Source organism: Somniosus microcephalus, chromosome 4, assembly GCF_052327205.1.
Source record: "Somniosus microcephalus isolate GS21.2 chromosome 4, FLI_Smic_1.0, whole genome shotgun sequence".
Classification (NCBI taxonomy): Eukaryota; Metazoa; Chordata; class Chondrichthyes; order Squaliformes; family Somniosidae; genus Somniosus; species Somniosus microcephalus.
The window spans coordinates 27,372,103-27,395,753 of NC_140990.1; the positions used below are offsets into that span (position 1 = coordinate 27,372,103).

At 46.5% G+C, this 23,651-nt stretch overlaps 1 pseudogene; it reads left to right on the forward strand.

Moving 5' to 3' along the window:
- The first annotated feature begins 775 nt into the window (after positions 1–775).
- LOC147118452 (Ig heavy chain C region, secreted form-like) lies at positions 776–13,713 on the forward strand (annotated as a pseudogene).
- Positions 13,714–23,651: the final 9,938 nt, after the last annotated feature.

The following is a 23,651-nucleotide window of genomic DNA, read 5'->3' on the forward strand; positions in this document are numbered from 1 at the left end:
GTTCCTGATACCAGTGAGAGTTGCACAGTCGGGCGCTATTAACGTTTGCCGCAAGGATTTGAATGCCGGGATTTGCTGATCGCGTTTTCAGTTCTGATTCACAAGCTTCGCTTTACCAAAAGCTGACCTGAAGCGGGTGGGCACCTACATTCTTATGTTTCTCTGTCAACTCACTCCCTAATTAACAGGCAAGAGGACTTATTTAAAAGCTAATTTTATAAAGGACTTTCTTAGGGTCACTGACTCATGGGCTGTTAGAGAAATGCAATGAGAGACACTTGTATAATGTGAGGGGTTTCTACTCATCTCCGGACCCAAATCGTGTAGCTATAGTCATCCACATTGTAAATAGAACCACATTACCCATCTCCCGCCTTCAAATACATAGACCTAAAGCAATTCATAATATAGGGAATACTTTATTGGTACAGAGTGAAGGGATGGATAGCGGGAGATGGAGTAACGCATACTGGCAGTCTTTTTTGACCCTGATAATGTAATTCAATCTCAGAGATTCACATCCGCTGTGAAGGAGTGAGGAAATAAAGGGAATTCATTGACAGTCCATATGTGAGTCCGTTCTGTTGGTGATGTGGAAGGTGTGACATGGATCCAGTATCCGCCTCTATCAGGGAATCAATAGGCGGCGCCTGTAACCTCGCCCCCTCCTACCGGGTATTTAACTGCCGGTCACTGGGACCGCAATACAATAGTCCGGGAGCGGCTTTGCTCAGTGAGTTCTTGTCAGAACCATTTCCCACACATTGCCAGGAGGATGCGGTCGGTGATTTCTCTCAGTCTGTTGCTGGCTTTCTTATCGGGTGAGTAGTTTTAATTGTCCAAGTCTCTCACTGTTACTGTCTCAGTGTTAGTCTCTCTCTGGAATGTTAGAGTCAGGAATCATTGCACCAGGATTAATCCTCGGGGTTTTTCATTGTTCTTACAGGTGTCCAGTCGGACGTCATGTTGACTCAGCCAAAGGCAGAGACCAGGAGTCCCGGAGGCTTTCTGAGACTGACCTATAAAACAAGCGGGGTCAATCTTGGCAGCTATCGAATGCATTGGGTCCGACAGGTTCCCGGACATGGGCTGGAGTGGTTGGTTTACTACCTCAGTTCATCAACCAATAACTACGCCCCAGGGATCCAGAGTCGGTTTACTGCGTCCAAAGACATTTCAAACAACATCTTCGCTTTGGACATGAAGAACCTGATGACCGAAGACACCGCCATCTATTACTGTGCAGGAGAGACAACAGTGTATACTATGGAGTACTGGGCACAAGGCACTATGCTGACGGTGACTGCAGGTAAGAAATATTCACTCTTTCAGTAGCTGTTGTATTTGTGTCTTTATTTTATATTTCTGTTTATTTCAGTAATTCATTCATTCACTGAAACTTGGGTTATGTGGATTCCGTAGTAAGATTTTTTGCACTGTTTCATTTCATTCTGCTGCAAACGGATAATAGAATTAAACAGTTTCTCCAGAAATAAAAAGTTGTTGAGGGATTGAGCCCCTGATTGATGTGATTTGGTGTTTATCTGCAGATGAGTCTTTGCGCCTGGGTTAATTTCAATACCCAACGGTTGTTGAACTGTTTGGCGTTTCTGCAATGTTTAATCTCAGTGACATCTAATGGTTGCAGGTTTTCTGATCAAATGTAAACATTATGTGACTAAATGTGTTTGAAATAAGATTGTAGGCAGAAAACAGTAAGATCTAGTGGTCAAAAATAATCTTAAGTTATATTAATGTATTTTTATTTGTGATGTTTACATTGTCATCTATTAATCTAATGTTCACCAACGGTCATATTCAATGCGTGAAATGTTACTGTAATTTATAACTACATAATTAACAAATGTGTTGCCTGAATCAGATTTAAATTACTATAAATTAAATTATGTAGTAATACCACCCAATATTACAACAATGTGCTATATCAATATTAATTAATTAAATATGATCCGTCTACTCACAATTCTGCTGTAATTATTTTATATTTATGTTTATTTCAATAATTAATTCGTTCAGTGATAGATGGGTTCGCTGGATTCTGTATTGAGATTTTTTGCAATGTTAAGTTTGATTCTGCTGAAATTAAGCTGCTTCTCTACAAAACGTTCTGTTGCGGGATTGAACCCCTCAGTGATGTGGTTTGCTGTTTATCTGCTGAGGAGAGTGTGTGCCTGGGTTACTTTGAATAACTAAAGTTTGTGAAAATGTTTGGAGTTTCTGCAATGTTTAATCTCGGTGACATGGAACTGCTGCAGGTTTTCTGATCTGTTTAAAACTGTTTGAAAGATCATTGTCGGCAGACTAGTTGATTTTAGAAATCAAAAATCCTTTAAAAATAATTTAATGCATCTTTCTATTTAAGTGAGAATTCCAGATTCAACTATTAATCTATAGTTTACGGTGCTCACATTTAATAGTTGAAATGTTACTGTAATTACGAATTATATAATTACCAATTTGCACGCTGAAGGAGTGTTAAATTAATATAACTCAAACGACTACAATGCGGTAATATTGCCCAATATCACTCAATATGCTGTAGTAATAATATTAATGTATTAAATATTATTCGGCTTCCAAAATTCTGCTCTAAACTGGTCACAATTAACGTAAGCGGAAAATTTTAGAGGCGGGAGACAATTTCTGATGAGGTCTGACATTATTTTAATAACAGCAGACTGATTTCCACCTCCGTGCTCACTTTAATGAGGGTTTGAAATTAATTGTAATCTCCCTGTTTCACACAGATAAATGACAGACTGTATTTAATTATTCATTAAATGCGAGTTGTAAATAGCAGGTCATAAATGTAATAAATCTGCTGGGTTATTAAATTCTTACTGTGCAGCGCAAACCATGTAGTTCCTTCAATATTATTTGTTCTTTGATAGCGAGACAATTATCACTAAATTAATCTTAAACAGTTTGTAAGATCATAGGCTGAGAAGTCGCTGGCAGTCAAAGAATTGTTCACATAATTCCATTTAAAATCAAGGAAGGTGTAGACTGTGTAAGGCCGGAGATACACATTGACATTCAAGCAGATTAATTTAATTACAAAAGAATAATATTAGTTTTGAATTTAACAACAACATCCTGTCTCCTGTAGCTGTGCTGTATACGGGTTAGAATTATAGAATTACATCTGAGAGTTATGTTTAATTCTCATTAATGTTAAATTGATCAACAAAATCTCGCCTCCATTTGCTCATTAAATTTCAGTGTCGCAGATAGTCTGAATGTTTTATTCTCCGCCAGATTTACATTGATCATTCTGGAACTGATTTTCAATAAATAGCAGGATATATTTAATAATTAATTTACGGGCATTGTGTGAATTACGGGAGTAAAATATAAAAAGGTTGTCCGCGTTATTAAACAACGGAGGCTATGTTACGGACTGCAAGCTGGCCGGTTGTCTTTTAATTCATGAAAATAGTTTTTTATAGTTTAGATTGAGGCCAATGTTTAAACTCGAGAGCCCTGCTTTAGTAAACACACGGTGTTACAGCCCATCGGTAGTTAGTGAGGTGTGACCACGGCCAGACTTTGAACTATTTAAAATAGTCCACTCCTGAATCCATCATGTGAAATCCACTCGAGAAAAGATGGAGTTTGTTTTCAGAATCATGCAAAGTTTACAAGTGTGTAGATAGAGAGCGGGAATGTATTAGAAGTTCGTGACCATTTTAAATTATTCAAATGTATTTGAATTAAGTAAAAATAATATATTAGTCTGAATGTCTTTATCTATTAATATGATTCTTAATATTTTAATATTCATAAATGCCATGTTAATTTAATTGAAGCCCTAATAGTTCACAGGTTACCAGGCAGAAACAGGATTAAAATCAATTTTACCCAATTTTATAATAGTCCAGTATAACATCAGCTAACTTCAACATTAACTTAGAGTTTAATATCAGTGCGAATTTATTAAACATAAATGACCTCCCACAATTGCATTGTATACTGGACATGATTACAGTTACTGCAAAATCTCAAGGAGTGGAGAGAATTTTTAATTGTGACTAAAATTAATTTTGAAACAATACCTGTCTTACTCAGCTGTGCTCAGCTCGAGAAGGTGTCGCCGCAGATTTTAATGAATCTTCGTGTTTTGCCTTAATGATTTTCCAGGTAATATTTAATAATGAAATTACATTAGCCCAGTGGGTAATCGGTCTTCAATGTAAATGTCTCCTGGTTTGTTAAATTCTTACTTTGTCACGGTGTCCCTGTTATATGCAGCAAATTACCCTGGAATGTGAATTATTTCAGTAAAGTAGTTTTCAGGGAAAGTAAATCTTACTCGGTTTGTAAGATTGTAAACAGAGAGGGAGAATGGTTGGAAGTCGACGAGAGTTTTTCAAGTTAATATCAGTTTAATTTCAAAAAACGTGCAGACTTGAGGTGATAGTTTGAACAGATCTAACTGCTGAGAGCACGATTGTTGCACCGTTTGTGTATGTTCTGTATCTGTGCGCATGCTCACTGTGTGAGAATCAGGAGTCGTGCTGACTGGTTGTAAACCTGCTGGGTTGTTCTCCTGTGTTTCATGGAGTGCAATTCGACTCATTTATTTCAGAAACTTGTATCTGTGAGAAATGCGATAGTTTGACGTTACGTTTGAGGAGGCGTTTCAGAAATGGACTCAGTAACGCAGTTTGTGACATTCAGAAAGAGCATTTCAGAAACACTTCTGGCAGTCTGTAGAAGGAGCTTTAGTCAGTTTCTAACACGTGCCGGACCTTCCCTGGAAGTGTTTGATGGGACAGTGTCGAGGGAGCTTTACTGTGTATCTAACCGATGCCGTATCTGCCCCAGGAGTGTTTGATGGGACAGTGTCGAGGAGTTTTACTCTGTATCTAACCCGTGCTGTACCTGCCCTGGTAGTGTTTTAGGGGGCAGTGGGCAGGGAGAATTTACACTCTATTTAAACAGTGCAGTACTTTACTGGGAACGTTTGCCAGTGCCGTGTAGATTTGGCTTTGCTCGCAATAAATCCCTTGCTATACCTGACCTTACAGCATGGCAGGGCAGTGCAGAGGGAGCTTTACTCTATATTATCTGTACTGTAACAGACCTGTGAGTGCTTTGTCCTGTGTTGTTCAAGGTTTCTTAATCTGCATCCAACTAATAAGGTGTGAGTTCTCAAGCCGGATATATAAAAAATAAAACTTTCCATTGCTCCGATGAAACAACCACACTTCATTGATTTTAACTGTATTACAAAAAACACTGCCCAATTTTTAATGCATTGAAACATTTTAAACATTTTGAGTATCAGATAATGATTGAATGAAATTGGCCTGATCCTGAGCTCACTTTCAGAACAAACAGTTTCAGGAAGTGACGGCAACGCTCCAGAAAGCAGCGCCTGTTCTGATCTGATGGGAGGCTGTTTTTTGACAATTTAAATGGAGAATGTCGAGAGACCCGCTCCAAGTAATCATCTTGTGAACCTTATATTTGAAAACATTATTTCGTTCAATTGTTTTTAAAAAGGTAACAGCCAGGGACAAACTCGGGTGAGGTGCAGCTATTGGACTGGGCCACAGCACAAGGCTCACAGTCACTGAGCCGCACCTCTGTGAAACATTTAAAGAGAAACAGTCAGCCTGCGATGGGTCGTCATTGACAATAAGCTTTTGGACTCTGTGACGCTGTCCGACTGAATCATTTGTGTCAAATTCCTCAGTTCCTTTATTTGAAATATCCTCTTGCATTATAACCCACAATAAAATAGATGTGATAGAGGTGTTCAACATTATGAAGCGTTTCCTTCCATTAAATCAGGAAGAACTGATTCCTCTGAGCCGTGTAGAATCACAGAATCTCAGCGCATTGAAGGGGCCATTCGGCCCGTCTTGCCTGTGCTGGCTCTGAAAGAGCTGGAAAATCACGTTCCAGCTTTTTCCACGTAACCCTCCACTGTGTCCTCTTCAACTACATGTCCAGTCTGTCTATGTTCTCCTGAAGTTCGCTGCTATCCTACTTACGAGGTATCACGTTGCCAAGTTTTGCATCATCTGTGAATTGGAAACTATACTCCCTATACACAGGTCCAGGTAATTTATATGTAAAAAAGGAAAAGCAATTGTTCTAATACCGACCCAGGGGCAGCCCACTGTATACTTTTCTCCAGGCAGAAAAACATCCGTTCCCTGCATCCTCTCCCTCAGCCAGTTAGAGGTCCTAGCTACCTCCATCCCTTTAATCCCATGTGCTTCTATATTCCGAATAAGTCTTTTATGAGATACTTTATCAAATGCCATTTGAAAGTCTCTATGTACGTCTATTGCAGCACCATCATCAACCCTCTCTGTTACTTCACACTGTAGACCGAGCTTTCAGTATCTGACCAATAAACCGCAGGTGTTTGAGTTATCCGCACAAACCAGAAGCGAGAGTTTCCCACATCAGCAGTCAGCACATTACTTACATTTGTCCTTCCTTGCATAGAACCCGCTGATAACCAATCGATTTATAATGTTTAAGGATTGCCAATATTAGATATTTAGTGAAGAAACCTGTCCCGATGTTTAGATTATGTTTGGTACAAACAGCAACAAGAAGTGACTGTAACGACCCAGAAAGCAGCGCCTGTTCTCACTGGTGGGAGGTTGGAAAATAATTTGGAAAATGAATTGGAGCATTTAAAGAGCATCGTTCCATATAACCGGCTTTGGGAAGTGTATTTAATTCAGGTTATTTAATTGAGTGAGTGGGAGGTGGAAAGTCAGGAGACGTCCATTCAGTAGAATGGGATAGAGCACAAGTCACACTGCATCGCTCTCCCTCCAATTCTGAGAAGGAAAGAGAGAGACTCGAATCAATCCCGATTCATCCAAAGCTTGAATCTCAGAAACCAGGCTGTGCAAAAGTTCCCTATTCAAATCTGTGTGCTGAATTATTCCGTTCACATTTTCAAGGAGGCTTCACCCATTTATTGTAAACGTCCTTTGTTGTCATGGGAACAAGGAAGATTTAGATGAGGTCTGATAAAGGGTTTTGGAATTCTGAAGGGTTTATGAAGGGATTCGGGAAAGATATTTCCCCGGATCGGTGAGTCGGTGAGTAAATTGCACTGATTGAAAATCAGCAGCAACAGAAAGAAGGGAGATGGTATTATTTTACTTTTCTACACAGGGGGCAGTTGAACATGGGATGCCCGATCAGAAAGAGGGCTGCATGCAGACTCCATAACAGCTCGATAAAATTGAACATTTGGGAGGAAGATTGTGAATTGGAAGGTGCACGGGATTGGTGGAGAGATCTTTCAGAGGCGTGATGGGCCCAATGGCCTCCTTCTGTGCTGTAAAGTTGTATTATTTTATAATTCTGGGTCATGCTCTATAAACATGCGGGGATTTGTTTTAAAGGTAATACAAATACAACTAGTATATCTAGCTGTGGGAGTTGAGTGATTAGGAGAACTAACCCCACCGCTATTCAAACAAGTGTATCCCCTGAAAACAACAACTTGCATTTAAATAGCGCCTTTAACGTAGTAAAACGTCACAAGACGATTCACAGGAGTGTCAGCAGATACAATCTGACACCGAGCCACATAAGGAGATATCCATTTTATTCTTTAGTATGGCGGGTAGTTACTCTGACAGTTGACCAAAAGCTTGGTCAAAGAGGTAGGTTTTAAGGCAGCATCTTACAATGGAGAGATGACGACACTTTGATATCACCGAATGACCTGATTCTGTGGTGATAATAAGAGGCTGACAGCAAAAGGATGTCGGGAGGAGCTCAGTGGACAGAATGTGGAAGAATCTAATGTGAAAGTGTTTGGGGAATGAGGGGTGTGTTGATAACAGGGGATCAAGAGCTGGAGGAAGTCCACGATACAATATTCCGGCATTCGCTCGGTATAAAGGGGCCTCATGGACAGAATGTGAAAGAATCTAATGTGAAAGTGTTTGGGGAATGAGGGGAGTGTTGATAACAGCGGATCAAGAGCTGGAGGAAGTCCACGATACAATATTCTGGCATTCACTCGGTATAAAGGGGCCTCATGGACAGAATGTGAAAGAATCTAATGTGAAAGTGGTTGGGGAATGAGGGAGTGTTCCAAAACAGCGGATCAAGAGCGGGAGGAAGTCCACGATACAATATTCTGGCATTCACTCGGTATAAAGGGGCCTCATGGACTGAATGCCCTTTAAGACTCCTGACTTTTCTTATGTACAAGACTGGAGTTACATGAAGGCGTTTAACGTCAGGTCTCACAACTCACAGAAACTCAAATACTGATCGAGGCTTTGATCGGCAAATTATCGAATTCGTTCATCCTGTAGTCACATTTCGAGTTGTTGGGTTATGTTATAAGCACGGATTACAGAGTCTAACTTGTTCAATGGGCCATTCTTTCCCAGCGACACAGTCTCCTCCCACCCTCTACGCCCTGCTCTCCTCCTGTGAACAACCCAACACCGGCGGGCCCGTCACGTACGGCTGTTTGGCGATGGACTACTTCCCGGAAATCACCAGCCTTTCCTGGAGGAAAGATAAAGAGCCGATCACCACTGGATTGAAGACCTACCCGTCAGTGTTCAACAAGAAGGGAACCTACACCCTGAGCAGCCAGTTAACCATCATCGAGTCAGAGGTGGTGAGCAGCACAATCTACTGCCAGGTTCGACAAAGTGGGTCGGACTGGAACGTCAAAATTCCAGGTTAGTGTTGTGGGATAGAGGGGGGAAACTCTAAACAGCAGAGAAGTTATGTTCAACATCTATACAACCTTTGGTTAGACCAGACTTAGAGTACTGAGTACGGGTCTGGTCTCCATATCACACTTAGTGTACTGTGTACAGGTCTGGTCTCCATATCACACTAAGGGTACTGTGTACAGGTCTGGTCTCCATATCACGCTTAGAGTGCTGTGTACAATTCTGTTCTTCATATCAGACTTAGTGTACTGTGTACAGGTCTGGTCTCCATATCACACTTAGAGTGCTGTGTACAAGTCTGATCTCCATAATCACACTTAGTGTACTGTGTACAGGCCTGGTCTCCATATCACACTTAGAGTACTGTGTACAGGTCTGGTCTCCATACCACACTTAGAGTACTGTGTACAGGTCTGGTCTCCATATCACACTTAGAGTACTGTGTACAGGTCTGGTCTCCATATCACACTTAGAGTTCTGTGTACAGGTCTGGTCTCCATATCACACTTAGAGTTCTGTGTACAGGTCTGGTCTCCATATCAGACTTTGTGTACTGTGTACAGGTCTGGTCTCCATATCACACTTAGAGTGCTGTGTACAGGTCTGGTCTCCATAATCACACTTAGTGTACTGTGTACAGGTCTGGTCTCCATAATCACACTTAGTGTACTGTGTACTGTTCTGGTTTCCATGTTACAAGCATGATACAGAGGCACTGGAGAAGTGCAAATAAAGATTTACAAGGACGATACCAGAATTGAAAAATTGTAACTGTCAAGAATTATTGAACCGGCTTGGGATCTTTTCTCTAGGGGTGACCGAATAGATATCTTTAGAATTATGAAGGGGTTTGAAAGGTTAGATGTAGAGACAATATTTCTGCTCGAGGGGGAGCCCGATACTAGGGGCCATAAATATAAGATAATCACTAATAAATCCAATAGGGAATTCAGGAGAAACTTCTTTGCCCAGAGAGTGGGCAGAATGTGGAACTCGCTACCACATGGAGTGGTTGAGGTGAACAGCAGAGATGCGTTTCAGGGGAATCCAGATAAGTACAGGAGGGAGAAAGGAATAGAAGGTTATGTTGATGGGGAGATGAAGTAGGGAGAGAGGAGGCTCATGTGGAGCATAAACAAGACCTGTTGGGCCGAGTGGCCTGTTTCTGTGTTGCAGATTCTGTGTAAAAACCGCTTTACAGTTCTTAATTGTCTGGATTGTAACAAATAATCCCAATAAAATGTATATTCTTGCAGATCGTGTGGTACATCATCCAACTGTGATCCCCACCCTGAGTTCCAGTGAAGAAATCATCAGCAGCAGGTCTGCAACCGCCGTGTGTTCAATCATCGATTTCCGTCCAAAGTCAGTGACCGTGAATTGGCTGAAGAATGGACAACCCATGGATTCGGGCTTCATCACCTCTCCCGTCTTTGAAGTGAACGGGAACTTCTCGGCGACCAGTCGGCTGACATTCCCCGCCGGGGAGTGGTTCGCCGGCTCGGTCTATACCTGCCGGGTCTCTCACCAAGGGGTCACCCAAAGCCGGAACATCTCCAGATCTCAGGTTAAGAGACACAACCCCGAGAAGTCCCAGAGCATTCTGAGCGCTGATCTCAGTCAGGACTTTTATTGGAATTAGTAAAAAGCGCAGAACTATTTCTAATTTCCAATCATACAGTTTGTGCTTCCTTCCGATGTCAGTGCCGACTCAGGGTTCCTCACGGTACAGGATTCCAGCACTTCGACAAAGGTTTCCCTCAGCTGTGATGTCAGACAGTGAGTGAGGTGTCCTTAGTCTCATGTTTTCCCCGAGAAAGCTCTGTTTCTAATTTACAATCATGCTGTTTGTGTTTTCTTCCACTTTAAAATAGAAGAAAGAAATGCCTTTACATAGCGCCTTTCCCGAAGCGCTTTCCCGCCAAGGAAGTACTTCCTGAAATGTGGTCACTGTTGTAATGTAGAATCGCGGCGGCCAATTTGCAGACAGTAAGATCCCACAAACAACAACGTGATAATGATCAGATAATCTTCTTATTTTGTGATATTTGTTGAGGGATAAATATTGGCCAGGACACCTGGGAGAACTCCCCCGCTCTTCCTCGAAATAGCGCCATGGGATCGTTTCCGTCCCACTGAGAGAGCAGGCGGGGCCTCGGTTTAACGTCTCCTTCGAAAAATGGCACCTCCGACAGTGCAGCGCTCCCTCAGTACTGCACTGGGAGTGTCAGCTCACATTTTGTGTTTAAGTATCTGGAGTGGGACTTGAACCCACGATCTACTGAATCTGGATTCCTCACGGTTCAGAATTCCATAACCTCGCCAAAGAAGGTTTCCCTCTGCTCTGATGTCAGAGAGTACATGAGGTGTCCTCGGTCTCAGGGTTATCCCGAGTTGGCCGATCATATTCGGAGCAGCAGTAGGTATCTGGAACCCTTTACTGGTAACTGTCCAGGGACCTACTGCTGGAAAGGACATCTACCCTATTTAGAGTGCTGCGTCCAATTCTGGGCACCACATATCAGGATGGATAAATTGGCTTTAGAGGGTGCAACGCAAATTCATCTGAATCATACCGGGGCTGAAATGGTTAAATTATGAGGCGAGGTTGCACAGAATAGGCTTGTATTCCTTTGAGTATAGAAGATTAAGAGGTGATCTAGTTGAGGTGCTTAAGTTGATAAATGGAACTAATAGGGGAGATAGCGAGAAACTATTTCCTCTGGTGGGGGAGCCCAGAACAAGGGACATAACCTTAAAATTAGAACTCAGCCGTTCAGGTGTGATGTCAGGAAGCACTTCTTCACACAAACGACAGTGGAAATCTGGGACTCTCACCCCCCAAATGCTGTTGAGGCTGGGGGTCAATTGAAAATTTCAACCTGAGATTGACAGATGTTTGTTAGGCAAGAGTATCAAGGGTTACAGAAACAAGGCGGGTAGGTGGTGTTGAGGTGCAGATCAGCCATGATAGCATTGAATGGCGGAACAGGCAGGATGGGCTGAATGGCCTACTCCTGTTCCTATGTTGCTATTGCTGCCCTGCGGTCATATTTCCTTCTGACTCTCTCACCAGACATGCGGCCCAGAAATTAGGCTCGGGGGCTTGTCGCGCTTGCAAGCCCCCGATGAGCAGTTACCCGGCGTGCCTGCCGTTCGGCTCCCGGGAGGCTTGCAATTCCTGTTTTCAGTTGATTACTCCCGGGCAGCGTCTGACGTCACGCCGCCCAGGAGTGCAGCCGGCGCGAAGCCTCGAGCGCGGAGTCTAAGTTAGACACGCCCCTTGAGGTCTCCTTAACATAGGCCACGCCCCCAATTTTTAACACAAGCTGCAAAGCAATTCTACATGCAGAGCAGCATTTCAAAGACATTTTTTTATTTTTATTACTCTTTAGGTAACTTTTATAAAGTTTTAAATACTTTTAAATGACTTTGAAGAATGTAAAGTAGTTTTAAACAGAATGAAAGCGTAGTTATTTTGATGAGCCGGCTGGGATCACGTGGGCACTGGGCAACCAATGGGAGGTTGCAAAAGTTCATTCATGAGTTTGATCGTAAGAACTGTCAAACTCATGAAAACTCAGGGCGCCCAAAACAGCACTTAAACTACAAATAAAAGTTTTAAAAAATCCCACTAAATAAATGAACTATGAATAACTAAAAAAACTATTTTAAGCAATTAATCAAATTTTTAAAAAAAATATTTTTTTAACAAATAGGGTCTAAAAATACACTTACCTTACTGTAAATTCTTTAAAAATAATAAACCTGTGGAAAAAAATGTCTAAATTGTATTAATAGACCACTTACCTGTAAAACTAAACACTTACGTTTGGTATTTTCAAGCGTAAAAACCGGAGGCCTTTACGCACGGGCAACTCTTTACAAAAAAAGGAAATTCAGCGCGCAGGCGCTGCCTGATATGTCGCACGCGTTCCGCCTCTTAACCCCTTGGTTCAGAGGACAGGAAATGCCGGTTTTCAGCGCATGCGCTGTGCATGCTGAAAACCGGCACTTCCATCGGGCCCACGCGTGAGTACACCGTCCGTACTCACGCGTTGGGACCGGAATTACTGGCTTAATGACAGAAATGAACATATTACTCACATCCGCATTACAACATATTCTCCACCACAAAGACCCCTTGGAAGTCTATTCTCCCGACCTTTCATTTCTCCTTTGAAGGGGCTGCAACTGGTTCCTGCACATTTTCATCACCCCAGAAATCGCAACAAGACACCAGAAAGTTAACTTTGTTTCCTGTTGCATCTATAATCCTGGGTTTCATTTGACACTCGGTTTGAACCAGTGTACTTTTCGTGCAGAGTTCCTGACCCTGGGGGCGGGAATGCGTTCGGGCACAAGGATCTACAGACGGGCGTAAAGGAGCAAGGGATTTCAGGAAGAGCGCTATTCAGTGAGTAACACAATTACGCCCGAATTCATTCACTTTTTACGCCGGGTATTTGCTTCACAGCCCATTCCAGGTGGCTCTGGGAGCAAATACACAGGAAATGTTAAAGAGTCTCCCCGAATCGCTGTCCTTCCAATAACGATGTTGTTTAAGCAACAGCGAGAGGTTGATATCTCAAAGGTGATTTATTCTCCCTGAGAGAGTGAAGACTGAATACTGGTGTCCTGATTCTGAAGATGAAGCTCTGCTTGACTTTCATTTCTGTTCACAGATGAGATCCAATGCAACGATCCAGAAATCACTCTTCCCCAACCGTCACTGGAACAGGTCTTACTGGAGCCGACGGTGACCTTAACCTGCGTCGTGTCTAATGCTCCTTATGGAGGCAACGTATCCTGGACCCGAGAAAAGGAGGCTTTGAAATCAGAGATTGCCGTCCAACCCGGAGAGGCTCCCAACAGCGTGATCAGCAACTTAAACATCTCGACACAAGCCTGGCTGGGAGGGGATGAGTTCACCTGCGTGGTGAGCCATCAGGATCTGCCGACTCCTATAAGAGATTCCATCCACAAGGAAAAAGTTGAGCGGTGAGATTGTAGCAATAAGTGAGACTCTGTGACTATTTCCGTTGCTCGTGCACGGGCCAATTCGTTCTATTCAGTGTTTTAATGGACTGCTGTGATAATTCAATGGGTAATTCCACTGACTAAACCCTCTGGGACCAGAGATGATGCATTTAAAGGGAAGCTGGATAAGTACATGAGGGGAAAAGGAATAGAAGGGTATATTATTAGGGTTAGATGAAGCATGGTGGGAGGAGGCACGTGTGGAGCATAAACAGCGGCATTGACCCTAAACCTAACTGGAGCAGCCACATAACTACTGTGGCAACAAGAGCAGGTCAGAGGCTGGGCATTCTGCGGCGAGTGTCTCACCTCCTGACTCCCCAAAGCCTTTCCACCATCTACAAGGCACAAGTAAGGACTGTGATGGAATACTCTCTACTTGCCTGGATGAGTGCAGCTCCAACAACACTCAAGAAGCTCGACACCATCCAAGACAATGCAGCCCGCTCGATTGGCAACCCATCCACCACATTAAACATTCACTCCCTCCAGCACCGGCGTACCGTGGCTGCAGTGTGCACCATGTACAAGATGCACTGCAGCAACTCGCCAAGGCTCCTTTGGCAGCACCTCCCAAACCTGCGACCTCTACCACCTGGAGGGACGAGGGCAGCAGGCGCAGGAGAACACCACCACCTCCAAGTTCCTCTCCAAGTCACACACCATCCTGACTTGAAATTATATTACCGATCCTTCATCGTTGCTCGGTCAATCCTGGAACTTCCTCCCAAACAGCTGTGCGGCAGTACCTTAACCACACTCAGCGGTTCAAGGCGGCGGCTCACCACCACCTTCTCACGGGCAATTAGGGATGCCCACATCCCATGAACGAATAAAAAAATACGGATGACAGACAGATAGACGGCCGGACGGACAGAACGTACTGATAACTCGTTTTTATTTCTTTACGATATTATTTTTCTTTTCCTCGGTTTATGCACAGGGAGACAAAGAGAAAGGAAGAGAAAACAACAGAGTAATGACAAGGCATTAATTTATAGACAGGTGGATATAGAGACACAGAAAGTCAGAGAGACAGACAGTCTGATAAAAAATTGCGCAGGCAGAGGCATCAATGAGTGGAAGATAGTTGTGTAAATAGTGGAATGGACAGACAGACACAGATGTATAAATAAATAAACCAGCCAAATAACAACGTTGGAAGGGCCCAAATAACGAAAAGCCCGAACTCCATAATGGCCGCAGTCTCCCCACACTGGGACCCGCACTTCACCCGGTGCCTCGTCTCAGTGGCAGCTTTCGGACTGAAGGGGAGAATTGGAAATGTTTCTGTCAGCACACGGAGTCCCCGTCATTTCCTGAGTCAAACCAAGCGCCTGGTTTCAATGAGCTGCCGGTGATCATTGAGGCTGTCTGTGTTTATCATCAGTGCCCGCGGCCCCGGCACACAGGCTCCAGGACATCTGATCATCCGATCCCGGGAATGGGTGCGGATTCTGTCTGACCGTTACCGGCCTCACCCACAATGTCATGGACACATCCCGGAACAGCACCTAAGCAGAAATAAACCCTTCGATTGAAGATTATTCTTCAAAAGGATTCCCAATTTAACCGTGTTTTGAAACCGCTGCTCACGGTTAATGAGGAATCGATTTCAGGGGGTTTTTGCTGATAAAACAGAATCCATTTTATAGACATGGAAATCTGACAGGATATTGTCGCAATGTCGCTACCTCAGAGAAATCCATTAACGTCAGTTTACTCTCGCACGATTTTGCCTCTGTCTGTGACTGTGTTTATCTGTCTGAGTGTCTGTGTGTTTATGTCTCTGTGTGTCTATGACTGTGTCTATCTGTCTGTGTGTCTATGACTGTGTTTATCGGTCTGTGTGTCTATGTGTGTTCATGTGTGTGTTTATCGGTCTGTGTGTCGGTAAACTCTACCATATAAAAACCATTGTGTGTTCCTGGGTTTATGCTGGCGTACTTATGGCTATGTTTCTGCAGGTGTGTATATGTCTGTGAGTATATATGTCTATGTGCGTGTGTGCATATATATGTGTCTGCTCTCTGGTCACTTTACAAAGATCCTGATCCGCATCTACAGGAAGTGATCGTTTCGAGAGGTGCAAATGGGCGGGGAGAGGAAAGCCCAGTCGATCTGATGAGATCCCTGCGCTCTGCCAGTTTCTTCAATTCCAGGCCCGGTACAGGCAGTGATCATTAGATCTTGTTTCTGGAGATCAGGCTGGAAGCATGGAGGTGAAACTGTGCCTGACTCTGGTTGTTGTCCTGATCACAGGTCGGTGATATTGGAACCATCCTATAACCTTCTCCAATCCCCATCTCCACCTCCGCGCGATTACCCTCTTTCTGTTACTCTGTATAACCCGCTGTGTGCCCGCTGTTTATTTTCAGGGATGAGTAACGGAAACTCGGTGCCCCAGTCAGAGCAAGGAGTCAGATCAGAAGAGGGTGCAGATTCAGCAATAACCTGCAGTTGCTCTGTATCGGGATCAGCTACAAACTATGGCCTCTTCTGGTCTCGCCAGTATCCCCACCAAGCCCCTCAGTATCTGCACAGAGTCGATAGTTATGGGAACAACGAGACAGCTCCGGGCTTTGAACACTTCAGCGGGAATCTCAACCGGACACAAGGCAGTTTTTACTTATCCATGAAAGACTTGAAGGTCACAGACAGCGCCGTGTATTACTGTGCCCTGAGACCCAAAGTGAATAAGGATCCCTCGGCCCCCATACAAAAAGAGGTCGGCATAGGGGAAGGAGGGTGAGATGGGATGCCCCTCAGGAAAATACCAGGGACTGATTCCCCGAGGGGTTATACAGAAAATGAATGGGAAAATACAGCCTGATCCGATCGGGTTTCTCCAGTTATGTCAGTGCTGTCAGTGTTGGGATAAGAGAAATGTCTCAACCTTTTTAACCCAGTGTGAAATTAAGACATTTCCACCACACTGTTGGCACAGACCTTCAGATCTCTGGGGTGAATAACGGGCTAAGTCTCTACAAGTAGGTGTCCTGGGGGTGGTGAAGATCCGTCAGGTCATATTTTAAAAAGCTATCTCACCGGTGCCGAGGGCTGTCCACTTGTCATGTCCCTCGTAGTCTTGGGGCTCCGACAAGTAATGGAGCACATTGGCTGTGGTGGAAACGAAGTGATACCGGGGACTGAATTGCTTTAGATTATTTTTCGCTTTTCACCTTACTGAGAGAGAGAAAAAATGAGAGAGGGAGTGAGAAAGATACCGAGTTATTCAGTAAATGTCACCGAAACAAAGACACAGAGAAATAGAGAGAGGGAGAGAAAAGGAGAAAAAAAGACACCGAGTTAAATAGCGTGAGCGACAGCGAGACACAGATATAGAGAGTTGCAGAGAGCGACAGAGAGAGAGAGACAGAGGGAGCGAGAGACTCAATCACATAGCTAGGCAAGGAATGAGTTTGTAGGGAGACATCAGTAATTGGTCCACAACGAACACTGATTGGTGCACAGCTGGCGTCAGTTCCGAGAGATCAGCCAATCCTGCCCCTGGGAAACGCCCCAATTCGCCCAATAAGTGACGTCTCTCCAATATCTGAGTTTACTCTTTAATGTCAGACTAGAAGGGCCAACATAATTAACGCGAACTGCGATTTTATGTCTAAATCTAAACCAGACACCATGTGCTCCCCATGTTCCTTACCGATAATAATGGTCGTGCTGCCCGGTGAGTACATGTGTAAATGGCCATTGTGCGTTTCACGGATTATATTTACACCCAGACTTTTGACACATTCTGTGTTTTGTTGCACAAACGAATGGCCAAGAATCAGTGTCCCAGGGTCCGTCTGAATTAACGGTTAAGGAAGGACAGACCATAATACTGAACTGCAGTTACTCGGTAGCTGCTGCAATTCTGTTCTGGTACGTCCAATGTCCCGGGGAAGGTCCGAGATATTTACTGAGGATATATAGCTCGGGGACGGTAGACCAGTCTCCAGATTTCCCAGGCCGATTCTCTGCTGTTTTACAGAGACAGCAAAACGGTTCCTTTAAATATCACCGGAGGTCTTGTTTCCGACACCGCCGTGTATTTCTGTGCCATGAACCCCACACTGCTGTAGAGATTTAGCGGATCCCGTAGAAAAACCCACACTGAGAGTTCCAGTTAGAGATCACCAGAGGGCGCTCTCACCCCGATATACAGCAGCGATAATTCAGCCTCCACAGCGAAAATCAGAGGGAGATTCTTAAAAGAGCGACAAGTCACAACACTCAACCAGAACAGGTCAGGGCCACTGGGGGATTTTTAGGTTATTTCAACTCGTATTTATAATAAAAATGTACTTCACAAATCATGTCTGTGGCGCCTTAACTCCTCTTTTGTCCTTTCTCTATTGTGTACAGTTCTGGGCACCACACTTTAGGAAGGATGTCAAGGCCCTGGAGAGGGTGCAGAGGAGGTTGACCAGGATGGTACCAGGGATGAGGGACTTCAGTTATGTGGAGAGATTGGAGAAGCTGGGATTGTTCTCCTCAGAGCAGAGAAGGTTAAGGGGAGACCTAATAGAAGTATTCAAAATTCTGAGGGGTTTTGATCGAGCAAATATTTTCTCTGGCAAGTGGGTTGTTAATCAGAGGGAATCGATTTAAAATAATGAGCAAAAGAACTATAGGCTAAATGAGAAGATATTTCTTCACAAAGAGGGTTGTTAAAATATGCAAGGCAAAACCTTAAAGGGTGGTGGAATCAGATGTCATGGGAACTTGCAAAAGCAATTGGACATGTGCTTGAAGAGGACTAATTAGCAGGGCTATGGAGAAAAAACTGGGATGTGGGACTAAACAGGCACGACGGGCCGAATGCCCCATTCTGTGCTGTAAGATTCTCTGAATCTATGAAGTTCCTTCCGTGCCTGCCGGCGATATTGTGCAGTCCTTTACACATCTCCCTGGTCAGTGACGCGGACCCATTCACCGCGGCCTGTACACAGGGTTTATTTGATCAGAGTATGTTGCTGGGTCAGAGACAGTTTATACACAAGGATCAGATTTCACAAGATAGTGATTGTGCTCTATAAAACAGGCCTCAAGCACAGAGTTCCCCCAATATCCATTCTCCTTCAGAATGTCTCTTTAATGCTGGATTTCTTTCTGTCACCATTAACAATCCTGAGTTTCCGGGTTCCATTAACCAGACAAGGGTTTCGTTCGCACCCCCGGTCTCTAAAAGTGGAACCATTCCCCTATAAGGACACTGACTGTGGCCCAGCTCGGGGTGTTTCCATTCACTGGCAGCCAGCTCACCACCTACCGGTCTCACAGCACCACTGGGGACACAAGGTAGTGAGGTCAGGGCATCCTGAGACAAGACAGCAGATTATTGAGGGCGGGGATTAGAACGCGCGTCTTCAAATATCCAACCCCCCGTTTACAGAGCGGACCGCGACAATGCGGCCACTCAGCATCTGGGCTGTGTGGGGGAATTTCTGACAGGTAATTGTGGACCAAACACATAAAAAATATAAAATTCGGCTCCTCGATCCTGCTCCGCCATTCAATGAGATCATGGCTGATCATCCAAGTTCAGTACCCTGTCCATGCCTTCTCCCCATATCCCTTGATCCCCTTAGCCCTAAGAAATATATCTAACTCCTTCTTGAGTATATTTAACTAGCTGAAGTGCCCGGCGGTGCCGAGGGTCTTTTGAGGGCGTGTTGTTGTTGGAAGAGAGAGAGAGAGCGCGACTGGGGGGGGAAGAGAGAGAGAGCGCGACTGGGGGGAAACAGAGAGAGCGACTGGGGGGGGAGAGAGAGAGCGACTGTGGGGGGAAGAGAGAGCGGCTGGGGGGGAAGAGAGCGAGCGACTGGGGGGGAAGAGAGCGAGCAACTGGGGGGAAGAGAGCGAGCGACTGGGGGGGAAGAGAGCGAGCGACTGGGGGGAAGAGAGAGAGCGACTGGGGGAGAAGATAGCGAGCGACTGGGGGGAAGAGAGAGAGCGACTGGGGGGAAGAGAGAGAGCGACTGGGGGGAATAGAGAGAGCGACTGGGGGAAAGAGAGAGAGCGACTGGGGGGAAGAGAGAAAGCGACTGGGGGGAAGAGAGAGAGCGACTGGGGGGAAGAGAGAGAGCAACAGGGGGGAAGAGAGAGAGCAACTGGGGGGAAGAGAGAGAGCGACTGGGGGGAAGAGAGAGAGCGACTGGGGGGCAAGAGAGAGAGCGACTGGGGGGAAGAGAGAGAGTGACTGGGGGGAAGAGAGAGAGCGACTGGGGGGGAAGACAGAGAGCGACTGGGGGGGAGAGAGAGAGCGACTGGGGGGAAGAGAGAGAGCGACTGGGGGGAAGAGAGAGAGCGACTGGGGGGAAGAGAGAGAGCGACTGGGGGGCAAGAGAGAGAGCGACTGGGGGGAAGAGAGAGAGCGACGGGGGAAGAGAGAGAGCGACTGGGGGGGAAGACAGAGAGCGACTGGGGGGGAGAGAGAGAGCGACTGGGGGGGAAGAGAGAGAGCGACTGGGGGGAAGAGAGAGAGCGACTGGGGGGGAAGAGAGAGAGCGACTGGGGGGTAAGAGAGAGAGCGACTGGGGGGAAGAGAGAGAGCGACTGGGGGGAATAGAGAGAGCGACTGGGGGAAAGAGAGAGAGCGACTGGGGGGAAGAGAGAAAGCGACTGGGGGGAAGAGAGAGAGCGACTGGGGGGAAGAGAGAGAGCAACAGGGGGGAAGAGAGAGAGCAACTGGGGGGAAGAGAGAGAGCGACTGGGGGGAAGAGAGAGAGCGACTGGGGGGCAAGAGAGAGAGCGACTGGGGGGAAGAGAGAGAGTGACTGGGGGGAAGAGAGAGAGCGACTGGGGGGAAGACAGAGAGCGACTGGGGGGGAGAGAGAGAGCGACTGGGGGGAAGAGAGAGAGCGACTGGGGGGAAGAGAGAGAGCGACTGGGGGGGAAGAGAGAGAGCGACTGGGGGGCAAGAGAGAGAGCGACTGGGGGGAAGAGAGAGAGCGACGGGGGAAGAGAGAGAGCGACTGGGGGGGAAGACAGAGAGCGACTGGGGGGGAGAGAGAGAGCGACTGGGGGGAAGAGAGAGAGCGACTGGGGGGAAGAGAGAGAGCGACTGGGGGGAAGAGAGAGAGCGACTGGGGGGTAAGAGAGAGAGCGACTGGGGGGAAGAGAGAGAGCGACTGGGGGGGAAGAGAGAGAGTGACTGGGGGGTAAGAGAGAGAGCGACTGGGGGGAAGAAAGAAAGCGACTGGGGGGAAGAGAGAGATCGACTGGGGGGGGAGAGAGAGAGCGACTGGGGAGGAAGAGAGAGAGTGACTGGGGGGGGGGAAGAGAGAGTGCGACTGGGGGGGAACTTGGCCCGATGGACCCCTGCGAAGGAAGGAAGAAGGTAAGCTCTCCCTCCCTGTCCCACCCCCTCACTTTTTCCCTCCGTGTCCCACCCCCTCACTCTTTCCCTCCCTGTCCCACCCCGTCACTCTTTCCCTCCCTCACCCTCTCCCATCCTCCCCCGTCTCTCCCTGCTTTACTCTCCCTCCCCCTCTCCTCACGCTCTCCCTCCCTCACCCTCTCTCTCTCTCCTCCTGTCTCTCCCTGCTTTACTCTCTCTCCCTCCCTCCCCTCCCCCTCTCCCTCCCTCCCTCCACCCCCCTCTCTCCCTCCCCCACCCTCTCTCTCTCCCCCTCCCCCCACCCTCTCTCTCTCCCCCCTCCCCCACCCTCTCTCTCTCCCCCCCTCCCCACCCTCTCTCTCTCCCCTCCCCCCACCCTCTCTCTCTCTCCCCTCCCCCTCCCTCTCTTCCATCCCCCCACACTCTCTTCCCTCCCCCACCCTCTCTCTCTTCCCTCCCCCCCACCCTCTCTCTCTTCCATCCCCCGCCCTCTCTCTCTTCCCTCCGCCCACCCTCTCTCTCTTCCCTCCCCCACCCTCTCTCTCTTCCCTCCCCCACCCACTCTCTCTTCCCTCCCCCCACCCTCTCTCTCTTCCCTCCCCCACCCTCTCTCTCTTCCCTCTCCCTCCTTGCACCTCTCCCTCCCTGCCCCTCTCCCTCTTCTCCCTCCCTATTTCTCTGTCTCTCTGACGTCTGTTCCCCTCTGTCGCTCTCAGTTTTTCTTCTGCCGTGGTGCCCGATTTGCTACTCCAGGCCCCGCCGTCTGCCCGCTCTCCAGGGCAAGGTAAGAGCCGGGCTCCGGCCCCACACCACCAGGGATCAGCGCCCGAGGAACCCGCCTGCCGCCCAACGTGAACGAAGACCCTCCTTACCTGTCACGGGTTGAAGTCTCCGAAAGCAGCGTGTGCCAGGCCTCTTCCCCACGCATTCAGGAGGTGCGGGAAGAGAGAGAGAGAGAGACAGACTGGGGGAGCGGGGGCGAGTTAGACGCCGCCGCGCACCTGCTCCGTGGAGCTCCGTGCCGCCACCCGCCGCACCAGCCTTTACTAAGATGGCGGCGGTAGCGGCACTCGGCTGAGGCCCGCCCTCCAGCCTTCACAAAGATGGCAGCGATCGGGGGCCGCTTGTTGACTGGGGCCGGGAGGTGCCTAGCTCGGGCATGGGTGCGGAGGAGAGGCCGAGGCTTCGAGGCTTACCTGGAAAAATGGGGAATAGGTAGGAAAATTAATGAGATTAGATAAAGATTTAGAAAGTAATTAACTTTTTTAAAAACAATATGTGTTTTAAAAGCAACGTTTTTTTTAAAGACGCGGAAAGCGGGAAAAAGAAAGGAAAAGTTTGGAATCAAGATGGCGGCGACTCACCTCGGTTCAGATCGATAAGGCCCGCCCACACACGCACCGATTGGTCGACCGTCAGGTCACCAAAGCGTAGGATTGGTCAATCGTCCCGCCACTCGACCGTAGGAGGGCCCGGCCGCACGCACCAGCAACCCGGCGTACGATTGGTCGACCTCGAGGTCACTCTCTCGCTAATGAGCGGATAATGAGATGCTAATGAGCGGAATGTTGAAGGTTTTTCGGATACCGCGGGCGCAATTTTTGTCCAGCCGAAACGTAAATACGCTTACCATCGTTTTGGAATGGTGAGCTTTCTTTCGACCGTAACGCACGCGTAGGTACGCTCTGTAACTTTCGAGCGCATAGCCGGACAGACGCACACATGAGGACAGACAGAAGGACAGACAGATAGACAGACAGAAAGAAGTATCCGTTTATATATATAGATGAATTGGCTGAACTGCCTTCTGTGGTAGAGAATTCCACAGGTTCACCGCTCTCTGGGTGAAGAAATTCCTCCTCATCTGTGTCCTAAATTGTTTACCCCTTATCTTTAGACTATGACCCCTGGTTCTGGATTTCTTCTTTACTCTCAATTCCAAACATCGTTTGAATCTGAATTTTAAACACCAGTCGGTCTGATCTTTTCCTGTTTGAACATGTTTTTAAGATCTGAGTCTTGGCGATTCTGTCACTCAGCCGCTGTCCTCAGGAGTTAAGACAGAAGGAGAATCGGTGACTTTAAGCGGTACCTATGGCACTAAATGGAGCACCTTTAATTGTTTATATTGGTACCAGAACTACCCAGACACACAGCCCGAGTTTATACTGTGGAATGATCATGATGGTGTTGAGCATAAAGCAGATTTTGAAAAAACCCGTTTTTCTGCAGAAATCCAGACCTCGATTAAATTCACCCGTTTAACCATCTCGGGGCTGCTGCTGACAGACACTGCAGTTTATTACTGCGCCCTGAGACCACACTGATGGAAACCAGTTAAAGCTTGGTACAGAATCACCCGCCTCTTTGTAGATCAGAGACTCTGCCTGCAGAAGCCGGATGTAAGGCTCACTTTGATCCGGCCATCCTGAGAACTGTTCCCAAAGTCTCTCTTTTTACGGTTGGGTTCAGTCTGTGCAGTTTCCGCCTTGTATTTCCTGTTACTCACTGGAAACAGTCTCTCCCGAATCACTGCCGCCTTCATCTTCAGACTATTG